Below are 18,844 nucleotides of genomic sequence, written 5' to 3' on the forward strand. Positions count from 1 at the left end.
GTCTCTCATTATATCATTACCATTAGATTTATACTGCTCAATCCCATTTATTCCAAATGCTACACATCCGGCCTGTTTCCATTCCTGTTCTTTCACCCTTCTACCATTACTGTATAACAGATGGAGCACTGTTTCCATGTTATTACTTCATTTGATGTCACACTTGCTAAACGTTCCATATTTCCATATCATGTTTTATAAAGGTCCATATTGTTCAGTTACTTAATCTACTTTGTAACTTCATGATGTTTATACAGATACCCAGGTGAACAATCAGAAAGCAGTTCCATTGCTATTCCCTGTGTCAGGTTACAATGAAGGTGCATGGTAACCTTTCATTCTTATTAGCGCATCAGTAATCCAAATCATGTGTCCAAATTAACTCTATCTCTAAACAAAGTATCTCTGAACCATTTTACTTTACATGTTAATTCATCTGCCATAGAAATATCTATGTGTATGTCAAGATATGGTAATAGTGAGAATACAATTTACATATATGCAAATTATCCAATCTATAATACAATATGATCACAACAACTGATACCATGCTTGCACTCAATGATATCATTCATTCACAAACATCACATTATCATGAAGATCACTTATATGAAGCCAGCCCATAAGGGTCTTATCCAATCTCAACATTGGGGGAATTTAAATACACCCATATTAGACAGGGGGTAGTTTAAATTACACACCAGTAAAGATTAGGGAAATTTAATAATTTTATTTTTTCTAATGTATTTTTTCTTTCTTTAATACTTGGTATGTGCTGGTCACTATTTGTCGGTTCTTGTGTGACATCCACGCAGCGGGGAGTGAAGACATTACATCAGTTACTGGCGTGGCATATTGTAGGCTAAATCATTTGCATATAAGCAAATTGCCTTGTGAATAGTGCATTGTGATTGATGTGGTGTTTGCACTCTTTTCCTGCATGGTTGACATATGGGAATCAGTGGGTGGTGATTGGAATGTGGTGGGTATTGTGGGGGAAGAGATATATTAGACAAAAAGGAAACATATAATCTCTCTAATTTTAAATGTGTATGCTATAAAGAGACATATAAGAAGCCTGACATTCTCATATGCAGAATGGTAATAGCAGAGGAGGCAGAGGAAGATCAGTGATTGGCTACTGATGTGTGAGTCATGCCTAACCACCGACTGAACCCCCCTCTATTGACCCTGCCACAGCACCCAGGGCGCATGTGCTCTAATCACCTAGGCAAATAGTGGGTAACAGATACACCACTTTTATTATATATAAATACTCACTAAGGAGGCATAATAGCAACAGTGTAAGGCTGCATACACACCTAAAGATTTTCTGTCCAACCATCCAACTAGTTGATTGGTTGGAATGAAAATCTGGTAACTTATGGGAGTAAATGATGATCAGCAATTTGCTCCTAAATGCCAGAAAACAGATGATAATGACGTCAGACAAGTTTGTTAAATGTTTGATCTAAACAATTTGTTCAAACAACAGTTTTTGGCCATTTTCCGGCATTTGGGAGCAAATTGCTGATTGCCATTTGCTTTCATACCTTACCAGATTTTCATTCCAACCAATCAACTAGTTGGATGGTTGGACAGAAAATCTTTACGTGTGTACCCAGCAATAGGAATACATGGGTTTTGCTATACTGCAGATCACAAGCTTCTATAAATCACCAGTCATTTATATTCAGTCCCATAGGGAAAGCAGTGTCTGTAGAGCCTTCACAATAAATGTGTAGCCAAATCTTTGCTGCCCTCCCAGCCAGAGCCATGGCCCAGCATCAGCACTGCCCAGGAGAGAGCTGTATCCCTGCATCTACCCCTGTTATGTTCTGTCTTACCATGTGCTGCTAATGGACTATCCCCAGTCATCAATTCCTTTGCTCCCAGAATATCTGCTAAAGGGACTCAGTGGGACGCAGCATTTATCTTCAAGGCTCACAAAACATATACTAAGATTGCAGAGATTCATGGAGGTATCTGTACTCTCCCCAAGGACCTCACACACCACTCTCTGGGGGTCATTCAGACCCAGTCGCGAGCACCGAGCGCTCGCAACCGTGTTGATGTTGCTCCACTGGGGCAACATCGGCTAGCGACGGCTAGCGATGGGAGCTCCGTCGCTAGGGGTCTCGCACCAGACAGGGCGAGCTGTCGATGTTGAGTGACAGCTCACTCCGTTTGGTGGGCGTGCCTGGCCAAATGGAGGCATTCCAGTCGGAACGCTTGCCGTTTGGGGCCCGCTCCACTGACATCATTGCTGATGTCAGTGGGGAACTTCCTGCTCGTTCAGAGCAGGAAGCTCCCTGGGGCTTACGAGAGCCCAGACCCAACCTTAGGGTCTGGTCGTAAGCCCCAGTGGTCGCGATGGTCTTGACCACTGCGACCATCACCCTTGTCGGTCGCTAGAGCTGAGGGTGTTAACCCACAGCCTAGCGATCGACATGGAGGCGGCACTTACAAAAGTAAGTGGCCACCCTCATTCAGAGTGATCGCTTGCAGCAAGCGATCGACTCTGAATGAGGTCCTCTGTCTGTTCCCTCTTCCTTCTTACCTCCTGGATAGCTTACGGTGTGGTGTACATGTATGGGCCAACAAGGCTGCGTCATGCATATGCAGAAAATGAGATGTGGTTACTACAGCGGCAGACGGGATGCCGCCGGTCTAAATCTCAACGGCTAAAGCCCGACACAGAACTTAAGATAGGCATTTAAATACTGTACCGACGCCTATCTTAATCCTGACATCGGAATGCAGACAGATGCCTTAGCAGTTTGCCACGGAGGGGGGGAAGGGTTAGGTTTATGCACTCCCTTGGGTGGGGGGGGACTTAGGGTTAGGCACCCCCTGGAGAGAGTTAGGGTTAGGCTAGGGAAAGGGAGGGTTAGGGTGTAGGGTTAGGCACCAATCCGGGTGGGATGGGATTAGGGTGCAGGAAGGGGGGGTTAGTTTTAGGCACCCCCGGGGTGACTGAGGGTTATGCACCAACAAGGGAGGGTTAGGGTTACGCGGGGACAAAGGTGGGTTAGGATACTTACTAGCCCCAGTCGGGATCTCCTCCTGTCGGACTTCCACAGTCGAGATTTGAACCGGCAGTAATTTAATCACATTCCGCATAAAAGACCAGGACCATGTCTACTTACTGCTGCTCTCAGTATCGCTCAGTTGCCCCGGTGATCGATTTATTACTTCAATATGATGAATATGCCTCTTAAAGGTTTTTTTAACAGTTGGCTCAAAGTCTGGTTTTCAGTGAAAAAACAATAAACCTTGTTACAGAATGATGACCTGAAAGTCAGAACAATAAAAGAAAAACATTAAAATAGATACTCTCCTTAATTTATATTGAAATTTATGTAGATATTACTTAAACTCCAGTAATTCATATACAATGTCCTTTCTCATGGCAATATTGTATCGCGGGCATTACATACTGTACTTTGGATATGTAAACAAAATAGTGTCCTGTGCTCGAATACGTGAATAAAAGCTGCTCAGTTATAGATAAAAATGGTTATAATATGTAAAGACGAGCTCTGATATGTTTAAAAGCAACTATGGCATATGACCGATAAAAATATATTTTAATAAAACATTAAGAACCATTAATGAATAGTATGATGTGTATAGCTCTCTTTGAGTAAGATGGTGGTTGGGAGCAGTCTCCGTAATTAGTATGGATATCAGTCACAAAATACAGTAAGCTGTCCCTACTTTAACCTGTATGGTGTGTTCTCCACCTTTTTCCTTCTGGTTCAGGCCAGTCTGTACTCTAGCTGAGCGGCAAGCTCAGCAGCGTGCTCGGCCGCGGCACTCTGTGATGATGTCACTGGTCATCTGATGTATGGCAGTAATCCCACTTTGGCTAAGGTAGTGTCTAGATGCTCCTCACAGAGAGGACCCTGACGTCATCAGTTACTGTCCAACGTCATTCCCTACCATCCATGTGGACATAGAGGGGGAATATAAACATGTGTCAAGCAAATTGAGCCACCGTGTACAAAGTGTGACGAGAAAAGCGAGCCACCGTGTACAAAGCGTGACGAGCAAAGCGAGCCTGCAAGGGGACAAATTTCTTTGTTTGGTGGCTTTCATGGACATGGAACCGCACTTCCAACCTCACTCCACATCACTTCCAGGTCCAAACAATGAAGGGGAAATTAGCTCTACCCTTTGATTAGTACTTGTTAATCTCTATTACCCATACTCTCCAATGTGTTTTGCAGCAATGCCGATGCTTTTTCAAGGATGGGCTAGTCCTTCCCTCTGATACCTTTTATAGTGAAAAAACTTTATTATTCCTCAGAAATTACAAACCGAAAGTGGTTAAAAACCAGCGAAAAAGGAAGCTAGCTCACGGCAGCATTTATTATAAGCAGGTCTAATAATAAGAATCTATCTAATGTAATATAAGAGCCAATTGCTACCATGATGATTTTGATGAAGTGCATAGAGAAAGCCATTACAATGACCTCCTTGCTGCCAAATCCAAATGCCGATGCTCTCTGCTCATTCTCCTCGACCTCTCAGCTGCTTTTGACTCTGTGGACCACCCTCTCCTCCTGCAAATCCTTAACTCCCTCGGTCTGCATTACACTGCCCTCTCCTGGCTGTCCTCCACCTCTCTTACCATTCTTTCTCTGTCTCCTCTCATCTTTTGTACAGTGCATGAAGAAAGATCTGAGGATGTTGCTAGCATTGCCATGCTGCTGAATGCAGCATGGCCCCTGCTACCCCCTCGCCGTCGCTCTGTTGCTGCCGGCATTGGCAAGTGTGTATGCACTTCCCAATACCGGCACCACCACCGAGTCCATCGTGAACATTATCATGCTGGGTACACATCGTCGAATGTGTACCCAGCTTAAGACTGAGCTGATTAATATCCCCACACCCTTGCATAACCTCACCTCCCACAATTTTATTATCTATTGTCAGCACAACCATGTTCTGTATCCCCCCAAGGGCTTGGAGTAATCCTTGACTCCTCTCTTTCCTTCATATGATACATTCAGTATCTCTCACAATCCTGCCATTCTCATCGCAGAAATATATCCAGGAGCAGATCCTTTCTCAACCTGTATGCTACTAAGACCCTTGTACACTCACTGGTCATCTCCAGATTGGACTACTGTAACCTCCTCCTATGTGGCCTCCTTGACTCCAAACTCTATCCACTCCAATCTGTCCTCAATGCTGCTGCCTGGCTCATCTTCCTCTACAAATGATCTACATCTGCCTCCCCTCTCCTACAAGTCCTTCATTGGCTCCGCTTCAGAACCCAATTCAATTCAAGCTTGTCACATTCACTTACAAAGTCCTCACCCAATCCTCTCCCATTTACATCTTTGACCTTATCTCCATTCACACTCCAGCCCACCCTCTTAGCTCTTTAAATGAATGATGCAGCTTTTGCCGGCTGATTACTTCCTACCATTCCCACCTCGAAAACTTTACCCATGATCCTCCTTTCCTCTGGAATTCTCTCCCTTTCAGACTCTCCACCTCTTTTAATACTTCAAATGGGCAATCAAGACCAACTTCTTTACCAAAGCCTTCCTACTCTCATCCTAACCCACTGCCCCATACTCAATGCCTACCACCTCTGTGTCACTCTTGGTTGTCTGTTCCTCACCTTTAGAATGTGGGATGTCACGTGCAGGGTCCTTTTCCCTCATGTGATTTTCCTTCCCTTAAGTATGCTATCATCTACTCCATACTCCTTATCACAAGCACCTCACCCTCGGTTGCTTCCACCCTCTTATTTGAGTGTTATGGCCGCTGATGGAGCAATGTTTATAAACCATGTACTTGTCCTGCATTGTATTATACTGTATGTCACTGTACTCTTGTTCTGCTCAATTGTTTATGTACTTTATTAGACACTGCAGACCCTTGTGGCATCATATAAATAAAGGATAATAAGAATAATTACTGATGGACTGCTTAAACAGAGCAAGAAATGACATTAGTGCACAGTCAGGTGTGGTATACTTGGTCAAAATGAATCATGTTGACATGCGAACATTGACATGGTCATAATGTTGACATGCAGCATGTCAACAAGATTGGCATGTAGATATTGATCATGTCGACATGTAATCAAATTAACATTGATGAAATTTCGACATGATTAAAGTGTCAACAAAATATTCCTGGTTGTCTAGTGGTGATTTACCTGGTACAGCAGATGCGGCAGCTCTAGCTGGTGTCTTTTGGGTCTGGCGGTGCCTCCATATGAATTCTGGCAGATCCTACTGCGCTTCTGGCGGTGAGTATTGCTAACTCTAATCCCTAACCCTAACCGTCCACCCAGGGGCATCTTAAGAGAGGAGGGGGCCTATGTGCACTCCCCGTGTGGGGCCCCTTCCTCTCTCCCCGGTGGCCGGCAGCCAACTGACGTGGCTGGCCAGCCACCGGAGCATTAGTAGAGTCTGGGAACTAGAGTGTGCCCAGAGTCTACTGCGCATGCTCAGAACACCAGAAAAATGGCCCCGGCGGCCACTTTCCGGTGTTCTGAGCAGCGCTGACACCCGACGCGGGACCACGGACAGGTGAGTTTAAAAAAAATTTCCTTTGCCATTTATCCTACTTTGTTGAATATACTGTACAATATCTTGTATCTGTAGAATAATCTATATGGATACAATATAAATATTCTACAGATACATATAGTTGGAATCACAGTGCTTATTTCTCCCTCTGTACAGTTACTATTATCCTCATTTCATGACCTCACATGTATTTTCTATTATGAAATATACACTATTTACTTCTCTTATTTATTTGTTGCTTCTAATTTTGTGCTACAATAATTTCCTCTTATTTCCCATGGACATATTATACAATGCGGCATATACAGACTGTACAAAGTACTGATCTACTGCATGTATGATACAGGTGATACCACAGACGTTAGTACATGTCCCCTTGGACATGTCTCTTATCGCTGTCTCTTTCTGTGCCGGTTGTTGTTACAGGTAAGAGGAACGTGATTGTGGTGATTGATGATTTGGAGGACAGTAGTGATTACGTGAAGACCCGGATCCTGGAGACTCAGCCCAGTATTGGGAGACTGTCCTGTGATCTGTTCCTCTTCAGTGAGGAGGAGAAAACACCAGAATGCATAGATTATGTTATATCCCTTCAGAAGGTGAATGAGAAAGAAGTTGCTGAAAAGTTGGACAAGATTGTGAATTTCATAAAGAGAAGAGGTACGGTCACCACAGGTATCACATCATCTGCTTGTAGTTCCCTGGTGTCCTATCAGTCATGGCTGCTATGTTCAATATAGTATTATGTATAATTTGTATATAGTGTATTTTATATACTTCTCTGTGTTTATCACAGCTATTGTTCTTCATGTGTAGCATCAGCTTATAAATTATATAAATTACCCAGTGGTTTTATTACTGCATCAATCATTATAATAAACAACTCTAAAGTACAGTAAATGCCCAAATGTTAAATATTAAATAGCAGCACAGAAGTATGGGGAAAGAGGTCACAGTCTTAAATTGGAATTGAATTATGAAGAACGGCAGAAAAAGCAGTGCAACCTCGACCACAGATATATAAGATCTTTAAATATATTGGGGCTTCACCCCCCCCATTGCAAACAGGACTGGGCAGTACCACTCCCCCTAAATTGGCATAATGCTGGCCCCTCTCTGAGATGGAGACCAGGCACTCCCAAGGTAGAGACAAAACTTGCTGCTGTCAAAGGAGAAGTGTAATCACTCATGCTTCATCAGATTAATTTACTTATAAATATGGCATAAAATGACAACGTAAAACCCATAGATACAGAACTTTTATTGAGCAACTCGCCCACACTAAAATCCCCCATAAAATTACAGTGAAAATACAACCCTAGAAAGCGATGGTTCATCTAGTCTAATGCCTCAGAGGATATCACTATGATAAGGCCCTTCAGCACCAAGATCAATGGGCTTCCATGCCTCCCTGTGCCAGCCTGCTCATTAGCCCACCCCTTCAATGCTTTCTCAAGAAGAAATTATTTGTTTGGATTGAAGAAACCATTAATCTTAAGGAAATAAGCAATCTCAGCCAAAGCAGCTAACAAGGTTGCTTAGAAAGGCCAAACTCTTGCCAATCCGATATGAAAGCCAACAGTGAATCCTGAACCTCTTACCTCCCGAGCTGCCAGATGTGAGGAAATCCTGTTAGTCACTACAAGCTACTGAAAAGATCTGCTATGCTGACCTGATGATCTGCCAAACATAATCAGGACAATATAAACCATACAAACTGGCAGATGAAGCTAGCGACCTGAAACTAGCTCATTGAAAACATGACCAAGTAACAGTAATATCGTTTTCAATTGCAGGAACGTGACGCTCAGTGAAATATATTTTCCTATGTAGACAAATCAAAATCAATTGCCTCAACAACTGAAGGGTACAGTAGGAACAGGACCCATTCTCTGATTGTTATTGGCCTGCAAGATGCCCAGGTAGTCGCACCCGAGAAATATCCATGTCCAGAAGCCTCTTAGAGAAAAGTTCAGGCACCACCACATTCGTGGTCAACATCCCAAAACCAATGGCTCCCAAAGCATCCGTAAACAACTGTCGGTCTGAACTAGCAACAGGCCTGGGCAACCAAATGCAAACTCTAATTAAAATTCCTCATAAAGAGAAGCTATAGCCACAAATCCTCCTTCAAATGATTAGATATACGCACAAAGTTGTGCACCCTCTTAATGCCTGCTGTTAAAAAAGCCTTCCCCATAGGAATAATGTCACAAGCAAAACTGAGATGCTGTAGAAGCACCTGCTCCAGCAAAAGATTGCAGCAAAACCTTGTCAGCTGGCAACCTACATAAAACCAGGTAGGTATCATAAAACAGATGGGACCATGTCCCCTCCATCTTACCCATCACTGAAAAAAGTGCTTGCACTGAAAAAAGGACCTCTTTTCAGTTTAAGTAGTGTACAATGCCAGCATGTACCAGTGTAAAAACTAAGTGCTTCACGAAGGCACATAGGATCAAAAAAGGGCCACAACTAGGATATCTGTCACCCGGAACAAGGCAGTAATTTTGCGCCCCCTCTCTTCCTATACCTGGATTTTGTCCTTGCTCCTCCATAAGGAAGTGAACTAGTCAGATGTCCCTGGTATAGTGACTTACATTATTCCACACACCATAATGCCCATTACACATTATGCCACACACTGTAATACCTATTACCAAAGTGCCACTTACATATTTACCCCTGACACCATTTTATGCCCCACAGTAAGGCTTCTAATTACTTTTAAATTACCTGCTCGTTGTCAGGGGTTTTATGCTCATTACCAGGGGTTTCATGCTTGTTGCCAGGGGTTTCATGCTCGTTGCCAGGGGTCTCATGCTCGTTGCCAGGGGTCTCATGCTCTGGGTTTCATGGTTGTTGCTAGGGGTTTCATGCTCGTTGTCAGGTCTTTCATGCTTGTTGCCAGGGGTTTCTTGCTCATTGCCTGGGGTTCCATGCTCATTGCCAGGGGTATTACGCTCGTTGCCAGGTGTTTCACGGGAGAAGATGCAGCTTTCTGCATCTTCTCCCGTCAGTGCCTGCATTCCTGGCACTTCTGGGAATGCTATGTACTGGCCTAACAGACACTAGAGGTCCAGTAGGACCTGTAGCATCTGTCTCCTCCTAGGCGGCGGCCAGTTTTGGAGGGCCATTTTCAGCAGATTCCATGTGGAAGCCTAGCTTGCATGGAATCTGCAGCCCCCATGCCACCACAGTCAGCCCTTCAGCACCCGGTGCACCTCTAGGCCCCCCCTAGTTGCGGCCCTGGATAAAAAAGACCATTGGTAATCATCTGTCTATGTAAAAAAAATCAACCTGATATCCCATACAATGTATTTAAAGGAATCAGGATACTGATGAAAATGCCAAAAAGACAATTAAACACCAATCTTGGCCAGGAATGTCCTGCTCGCAAATCCTTCAATCAGTTCAAAGAATTAATAAACAACATGACAATCAAATTGATCCAAAGAGAGATGCTGTATTAGCCTAAATATACCTGGGTCCCTCTTTGGCACTACACCCAACAATGAAAAACATGCCCCACCAGCGGAGGCAAAGAAAATGGGCCACATATGCGACCCAGTAGTTCAGCCTTCACCTTTTCCCTAACCACACCTTGAAAATCCCTTGCCAACTTGAGGTAACTCTTAGCTTGCACAAACACTAAATGAGAAACAGGCACATAAAACCCCTCTTGAAAACCCTGCAACAAAAAGGATGCCTGCTCCCTGAGAAGTTAGCGACATACCCAATAAGGGCCGGATTAAAGGGAGGGCGATAGGGGCGATTGTCCTGGGACCCCCACACAAGGGGGCCCCCACACACCGTCCCCGGCCCCAATCCCCTATTTTTCTGTCATCGGAGCCGCCTGCCCGGAATTAAGCCCCGCCCACTGCATTTGGCTCCACCCCCTTCTGCTGCTCCTGGCCAATATGCCTTTCCCTGCCTCTGAAGCAGTAAGTATATGTGTACTGTCTGTGTGTATGTATGTTTGTATGTATGTGTATATTTCTCCTATGTAAATGATCAGTAACCATGGGCTGTGGTTTAGCAGCTGATCTATGGGGGTCATTCAGACTCACTCGCAAGTGGCAGTATGCTCGCAGGTGGGTCGATGTTCCCCACTGTGCATGCGCATGACGGAGGGAGCTCCGTCGTGCGCATGCGCGAGACCCGGACTGCGACAGCCAAGCTGTCGCTCCGGGTCTCGCACCAAAGGGGGCGTGCTGTCGATGGTGGCTGACAGCACGCCCCCTTTGGTGGGCGTGCCGGGGCGTGCCTGCCAGACGGAACGCCTACCGTCTGAAGCCGGCCCCACTGACATCACCAGTGATGTCAGTGGGAGAGATTTTGGCTCTGATAGAGCCAAAATCACTCCAGGGCTTGTGGCTGGCAGACCCTACCGCAGGGTCTCCATCGCAAGTCCGATGCTCGCGATGGTCAAGACCATCGCAACCATCTTTTTGGACCCACAGCTATACGAGCGTCCGGCTCTGAATCAGGCCCTATGTTCCATCATTGCCATTTGCATGATTCCTACAGCAGCACAACTACTACTTTGTGGTTACAGCTTTAGTGGTTGATTCAAGGAGTGCAAGGTGTGATGGTGGGTCAGGAGAATGCCCGGCCATAGGTGTCTTCTTTAGGGCTATGCATAGTGTAGCCACACCCCTGCACTGCCACGCCCCCAAACTCGGCCCACTCACCTCTTCCTAGAGGCTGGCTGATAATGAGGCAGCACAGACAGTGAACCTAGGGCCTGATTCAGAGCCGGACGCTATTTGCGCTCGCTTGTTCAGAAAATAGGGCTGGCTATTCAAATGAACCGTTCGCTCTTTGCGGTCTGTTCATACATCTAGGTCTGAATGAGCGAACAAAACTTGCGGTCGTTTTTTGGAAAACTATGCCCCCTGGCCACTCGCATCCTACGTCATGTCCGCTATTTATTATATTAATCGAGTATATCGACCAGCGTATGAACTGCTCGCTATTCTTGTGGTTGGTTTTTCCTACCACAATCTTGCGAGCAGTTCTGACTATAAAATAACCCAGTGACGTGGTCAATGACGCTGCTGTACTAATTATGCACACCCATAAAACGCCCGTTTTGACTCGTTTTGACCCGTTTTCCACTCCCCGTTTTCAAGCACCTTCCCCTGTTACCACCCACATACGCCTCATTCTGTCACTCAAAATAGCAGGCATTCGCTATTTAGCGAACAAATGATTTTCGGCCGCACTGACTGGTTCACGCATGCGCATTACGATCCGTATGCATGCGCAGTTGGACAAACATCGCTCGGAGCGAACGAGCAGCCGCTTACGAGCGGCTCTGAATCAGGCCCATAGTCCCCAGGTTCACGGCTGGTATCGGTGTCTGCCAATCATGGTTAAGTCACTTATCTATAAGGAGTTGGGGGCACATACCCTGCACTACATGTGCTCACGCCTATGTCACCGACACTGCTGCAAATGTGCTGATTTTTTTTAGTGCGCATCTTTATAGGGATATAGGGCCTGATTTAGCAAGGAATGCAGTTGCTTAAACTCACGCAATCGGCCGATTGTTGCATTCTATGCACGCATATGCATCGCAGTGCATGTGCACAAATTAGCCACTGTGATCGGAACATGCAATCACATAGGCTACACAGACCCATGGCAGAGTGATTGTCAGGAAGTGCCATTTGTGGGTAGTGATGGGGGGTGGTTGGGCAAACGCAGATGTGCAGGGGCGTGCATAAATTGTCCACAGCTATACCATGCACAATTCCTGAGTGAGGTCTGACCTACCTTACCTATACACATGAGTCCGATGTTACTCGATGTTACCGATTATTTTGCTATTTTGACAAAGCATAGGGATGTGTGTAAGGGGAAGTGCGATTAGAAAAGGCAGAAAACACTCTATGCAGAGTTAAATAGCTCCAAGCAAAGTAATGCACATGCAGGTTGGGTAAGTATTTGTAGTGCACCGGCTATAACAGCAGAAAGAATAAATTCATACACAATTCACTATCCAGAGAGTTTTGCCAACTGAGGTCACACAGGGTTGAATAAGCATTACATATACATTGCATGACAGACATTTACAAGGTAAATGTTCCACAGTAGAGATAAACAGTGCTTTGAGAAATGAAGCATTCAAATGAGGCATCAGCAGGCATGAATATACATTACATTAGCATAAACTGTCTCTGCAGTAGATACCGGCAACCAAGCAGTGCATTAAAGACATTCACATTTACACCACTACCAGCGAATACATATACATTTCATGGCATGAAAAACAGCATTTACAGTAATCACACTTGCATCAGACGTGAGCTGATGCAATTAACCAAGTCACGTCCCCTCCCAGCATGAGCTGGAGGTTCACAAGAAAAATAACACACAAGCAACAAATCTGTACAGAGGGAGGGGGTGTCCTATCCCTTACTTCCCCCCTGTTTCAAACCAGCAGACTAAAATAGACTAGGGACCTTTCCTGATCCCCAAAATGACTTCCTAATCCCCAATCTAACTAGGGCTGTATAAGCAATGAAACCGGACCCCAAACTAACTCTGGACCCCGGAGACACGGAGAGGGCATAGCAGCAGGCTAAGAGATACGACTAGTGGTGGAGGAGAACAGGAGAGGGGGCACAGGTAAGCTTAATAAGAGAGAGAGTTGCATGGTCTCACCGCTAGCAGGGGCTCTTCCACCCAACACAATTCCCAGAATACAGCAACCGCAGGCCCGGGATGCAGAGCACCACACCAGGCTTTGCTAAGTACTGGAGCTCCTCCCTCGTCCTCCTGGCAGCAATCCTTGGCTTGGGAGTGATCAGTGGGGCAGTACTCCATAAGATCCACAGATCCTGTCTTCTTCCCTGCAGAATTGTCATCCTCACTCCACTTCCGGGCACGGGGCCCACGTCTGGGGTCTTCTCCAGGGGTCGTCCTTGGCTGGTCACTCCGGCACACTTAAACTCCCCATCACCAGATATGTCTTCCCACTTCCAGTGTAGTGCAAACTAGCAACCATATCAAAATTGCAATAACGACACTGACACTTGCTTAAGGGGAAAGGAAGGTCAGCTTTATTTATTTTCCTATTGAAAACTATAAATGGCAATTTAAACTAGCAGATACTAAAAAATGCTAAACAATGCTAAATTACTAAGAAGAGGAAAGGACAGATAAAGAATGGTGGCACTGAAAGAACGGCCCCACAATGCAAGATCCACCAACTGTCACTCCATACTTGACCCATACCAAAATGGGAGGTGACCAGCCAGCCCATTACCACAAGTTATCCACCTCCCGCCCCAACGACACAACATGAGCTCAACTGGAGCGATGGTACCGCTGACCCCAGTAGGGAAGAATCAGCCTAAACCATGTATTGGAGAGGGAGAGCACCTGAAATCTCCATAGACAGGTGGTGACTGCAACCATTTCTTTCCCACCAAACGCCAAAGCTGACACCACTCAGAAATCGAAAAACAAAAACAGGAAGGGTTGGCGGGGAACAAACCAAAGGAAGATGACCTAAAATGGCTGCTAGAACAATCTCCATGAAATGTCCCTGAAACCCCATCCCCCAGCATCCTTCCAATAGGCTGACCAAACTCACCCTATCCTCTATTACTGCCTAGTAACAAAAATGTAACCCTCTATAGCCCGTAGTCAGACAGCCAGTTTAATTTTACTCCTTGCATATGGAATGCACTCCATCTTAATTCTCCGGGCATCGTCTTCTCAGTCCAGCGCAGGTCCTCTCCCCAGCGGCGGTTTCTTCCGCGGCTCCTCCTAAGCAACAGCAGAGCGGCAGATCATTCAGCAATGGGACCCTTAGTCAGGCAATCCTCGGGGCAGCCATCCACCCCAGGTGTCCTCAGCAGGGCTCTAACCTCGGCAGGCAGGCTCCTTTCTAGCAAGTCCCATCTTCCTCTTCCGGCAGTGGAGGTAGTTAACAGGAAGGGACAGGGGTAGCTCCGCTCAATCCCAGCGGCAGTGATCACGTCTACGAGTCAGGTTCCCTGGCGGCAGACAGGCTCCTTTCTGTGTCCCGTGACACACTTCTTTGATGGGAGTCTCCTGATATGCAGGCACTTTGTCAGGCATCCCTCATCTAAATGGAAGGGTTCCTATGGATCAGGCAGGCAGGGTATGGATACTTCAGGGGCAATCTCCTCCCCAGCAGCGGTTTCTACGCTATCAGCTCTGTGACCGGCTCCTCTCTGCACCGCGCCTCCCACCTCTGGAACAGGTGAGCGGCAGTTTTGTTTGAGTGGGGGGAGTCTGGCAGCGCTGTGGTCTCCAAACACCAGGTAAATCATTCGTATGCTCCCTCTGCAATCCGGTACCAGCGCTTTTCCCATTCAGTCCCCTTCTGAGCTCAGCGGAGCTCTCCTAAAAAGAGTTCCAGCGTAGGCTAACTCTCCTCCTCTACTTGGCTCCCTTTTTTTTATTGGCCCGGGGCCCAGCTACAGCCTTCCCCTTGGGCCCCCTTCCCTACAACCAAAGGGGCCAATCCACAGGGTTCATTTTCCCGGGCTTCACAGTTGCTGGCCAGCTGTTAGATATGATCCCTGGCTGCGCAGGCTCAGCAGCCCCCAGGGAGAGAGAGGGGTCACCAAAACTTCAGCAGCCCTTCTATTTCACTGAATGAGGCAGTAATATCTATATGTACATTAAAAAATATATTGGGGGACCCCTAATTGGACACAAACTTGGGGGTACCACATATATTAAATTGAACTGCAGTTATTTAAAAATAATTGGGAATATACTTACTACTTGAACAGCACTGTGAGCTCACTATAAAATAGCATATAAAAGGCATATACCCAGATATAATGTATATCAACTGTAAAACATCCTTTATTCAATATCCAGATTTCAGATTCTGCTCAGTCTTAGTGCAATAAGGGATACAGCCTGTACAGACATATACCGGCCCCACAAAGTCACAGTGACACAATGTAATAATTGGATGCTAACTATAGATTCTTCTTCACTTTCAGTGACAGCCTAGGAAGTACACAGACTACGATGTGACCTAACAAAGAGGATTGATAATTACAAGCTCGGCCATGGTTATACCCGTATCCTGCTACAGATATATGGCTCTGTACAATCAGACAGATCCGCTTTCATCACTTCCCTCAGATCTGCCATCACTAATAAGCCACAGGGAGCTGTGCCGGGATCATCAGGCCCGCTCACAGGTGACACCACTAATGAGCCACAGGGAGATGTGCCGGGATCACCAGTCCCACTCAGAGGTGACATCACTAATGAGCTACAGGGAGATGTGCCGGGATCATCAGTCCCACTGAGAGGTGTCATCACAATGATGGATAATACAGAGAGTGACTATGAGGGATGCAGATTTTATCTTCAGCTGGGTAACTGTCATCTAGATGAATCCTATAAACTCCAATGTGCCTAAGCAAATATGTTACATTTCTGTAATAGATCTCTATACGTATAAATCAATGTTTCTATCTTAGCATTATTTAGCACATCAAGTAAAATTGATAAAATAATGAGATATCTTACAGTAAAAACATTTGTTTTGATATATTGGGGGAGATGTATTAATCTGGCACCTAACATGCTTTAAATGCCTGGACCCACTATCCCCTTGGTTTCACAGAGGAGCAGGTGCAGTCAGCGCCTGTATGTACTAACAGGTGGTTGCTGAAGTGGGACAGTGTTAAATTACCTGGTTGCGGAAGTGCGCTCTCCCTCTTACAGCTTCTAACCAGCGCTTGCAGCAGTCATAAAACCTCCAGTGACACTCGTGGCTAATTGAAAAAAAAAAATAGCTTATTGCCCTTTGAATGCACAATCCTTGGCTGTCGGAACCGACAGCCTGGGACAGCGCTATGCATACGACAATGATACAGTGCATCCGGAAAGTATTCACAGCGCTTCACTTTTTCCACATTTTGTTATTTTGCAGCCTTATTCCAAAATGGAATAAATTCATTTTTGTCCACAAAATTCTACACACAATACCCCATAATGACAACGTGTAAAAAAAAAATTTGAGATTTTTTTCAAATTTTATAAAAAAAACTAAGATATGACATGTACAGAAGTAGTCACGGCCTTTGCTCAGTACCTTGTTGATGCACCTTTGGCAGCAATTACAGCCTCAAGGCTTTTTGAATATGATGCCACAAGCTTGGCACACCTTTCTTTGGGCAGTTTCGCCCAATCCTCTTTGCAGCACCTCTCAAGCTCCATCAGGTTGGATGGGAAGCGTCGGTGCACAGACATTTTCCGGTCTCTCCAGAGATGTTCAATTGGATTCAAGTCTGGGCTCTGGCTGGGCCATTCAAGGACAGTCACAGAGTTGTCCTGAAGCCACTCCTGTGATATCTTGGCTGTGTGCTTAGGGTCGTTGTCCTGCTGAAAGATGAACCGTCGCCCCAGTCTGAGGTCAAGAGCGCTCTGGAGCAGGTTTTCATCCAGGATGTCTTTGTACATTGCTGAATTCATCTTTCCCTCTATCCTGACTAGTCTCCAAGCTCCTACCACTGAAAAACATCCCCACAGCATGATGCTGCCACCACCATGCTTCACTGTAGGGATGGTATTGGCCTTGCAATGATCGGTGCCTGGTTTGTTCCAAACATAACACCTAGCATTCATGCCTAAGAGTTCAGTCTTTGTCCCATCAGACCAGAGAGTCCTTCAGGTGCATTTTGGCAAACTCCAGATGGACTGCCATGTGCTTTAAACTAAGGAGTGGCTTCCGTCTGGCCACTCTAATATACAGGCCTGATTGGTGGATTGCTGCAGAGATGGTTGTCCTTCTGGAATGTTCTCCTCTCTCCACAGAGGAATTCTGTAGCTATGACAGAGTGACCATCAGGTTCTTGGTCACCTCCCTGACTAGGTCCTTCTCCCCCGATCACTCGGTTTAGATGACCAGCCAACTCTAGGAAGAATCCTGGTGGTTCCGAACTTTTCCATTTACGGATGATGGAGGCCACTGTGCTCATTGGGACCTTCAAAGCAGCAGATATTTTTCTGTACCCTTCCCCAGATTTGTGCCTTGAGACAATCCTGTCTCAGAGGTCTACAGACAATTCCTTGGACTTCATGCTTGGTTTGTGCTCTGACATGCACTGTCAAGTGTGGGACCTTATATAGACAGGTGTATGCCTTTCAAAATCATGTACAAACAACTGAATTTACCACATGTGGATGCCAATTAACCTGTTGGAACATCTCAAGGATGATCAGCAGAAAAAGGATGCACCTGAGCTCAATTTTGAGCTTCATGGCAAGGGGTGTGAATACTTATGTACATGTGATTTCTTAGTGTTTTTTTTTATTACATTTGCAAAAATTAAAAAAAAACTTTTTACATGTCATTATGGGGTATTGTGTGCAGAATTTTGAGGACAAAAATTAATTTATTCCATTTTGGAATAAGGTTGTAACCTAACAAAATGTGGAAAAAGTGAAGCATTGTGAATACTTTCCGGATGCACTGTAGCTGCAGCTGTCGGAAACGTCTGTGCCCTGACCATTCATACATCTGCCTGCACATCGGCGTCTTATCTTGAAGATAGGACCAGCAATAATAAGAGGGGCACATAACTCCCTTCTGATTCCACATTACTAGATGCAGGGATGCGGTAACTGCAGCACTTTACATTAGGGGATTTCTGAAATCCGAACCCCCCCGAGCCCCCCCGATCCGAGGCCGATCCGAATCAGGCTCGACTTTTCCCGCCTGACTTGGATCTGAAGTTGAGGCAAAACCTCATCATCCCGCCTTCCGGGTCTCGCGGGTTTTGGATTCTATATAAGGTACCCACGTTGGCGCCATTTTCTTACTCGGCTGTGGACAGTGAAGAGGGAGGGTGGGAGTTAGGGCTGGCTGGGCTGTGTAGTGTAGTGTAGTGTAGTGCAGTGTAGTGTTGTGCTGCGCTGTGCTGTGCTTCTGTTGTCCATAGGGGCTGTGGGCCTGATTCAGAGCTGGACGCTCTGACCAGAGTGCTCGCTCTGAATCAGGGCTCTCCTACCTCAACTTGGAGCGGCCTTTTGGACGCTCGCATAGCTGTGGGTTACCACCCACTGCTTATGCGAGCGTCCATGATGATGGTCGCGATGGTCAAGACCATCGCGACCATCGGGCTTGCGACGAGACCCTGCGGTAGGGTCTCGTTGCCGCAAGCCCTGGAGTGATTTCGGCTCTATCAGAGCCAAAATCTCTCCCACTGACATCACTAGTGATGTCAGTGGGGCCGGACCCAGACGGTAGGCGTTCCCATGGGAACGCCTCCGTC

At 45.9% G+C, this 18,844-nt stretch overlaps 1 pseudogene; it reads left to right on the forward strand.

Moving 5' to 3' along the window:
• The window catches only part of LOC148481846 (uncharacterized), a 280,901-nt pseudogene that overhangs the window by 106,060 nt on the left and 155,997 nt on the right, over positions 1–18,844 (forward strand).

The sequence above is a fragment of the Taudactylus pleione genome, unplaced genomic scaffold (assembly GCF_031769625.1).
Source record: "Taudactylus pleione unplaced genomic scaffold, aTauple2 ptg000559l, whole genome shotgun sequence".
In the NCBI taxonomy this organism is placed as follows: domain Eukaryota; kingdom Metazoa; phylum Chordata; class Amphibia; order Anura; family Myobatrachidae; genus Taudactylus; species Taudactylus pleione.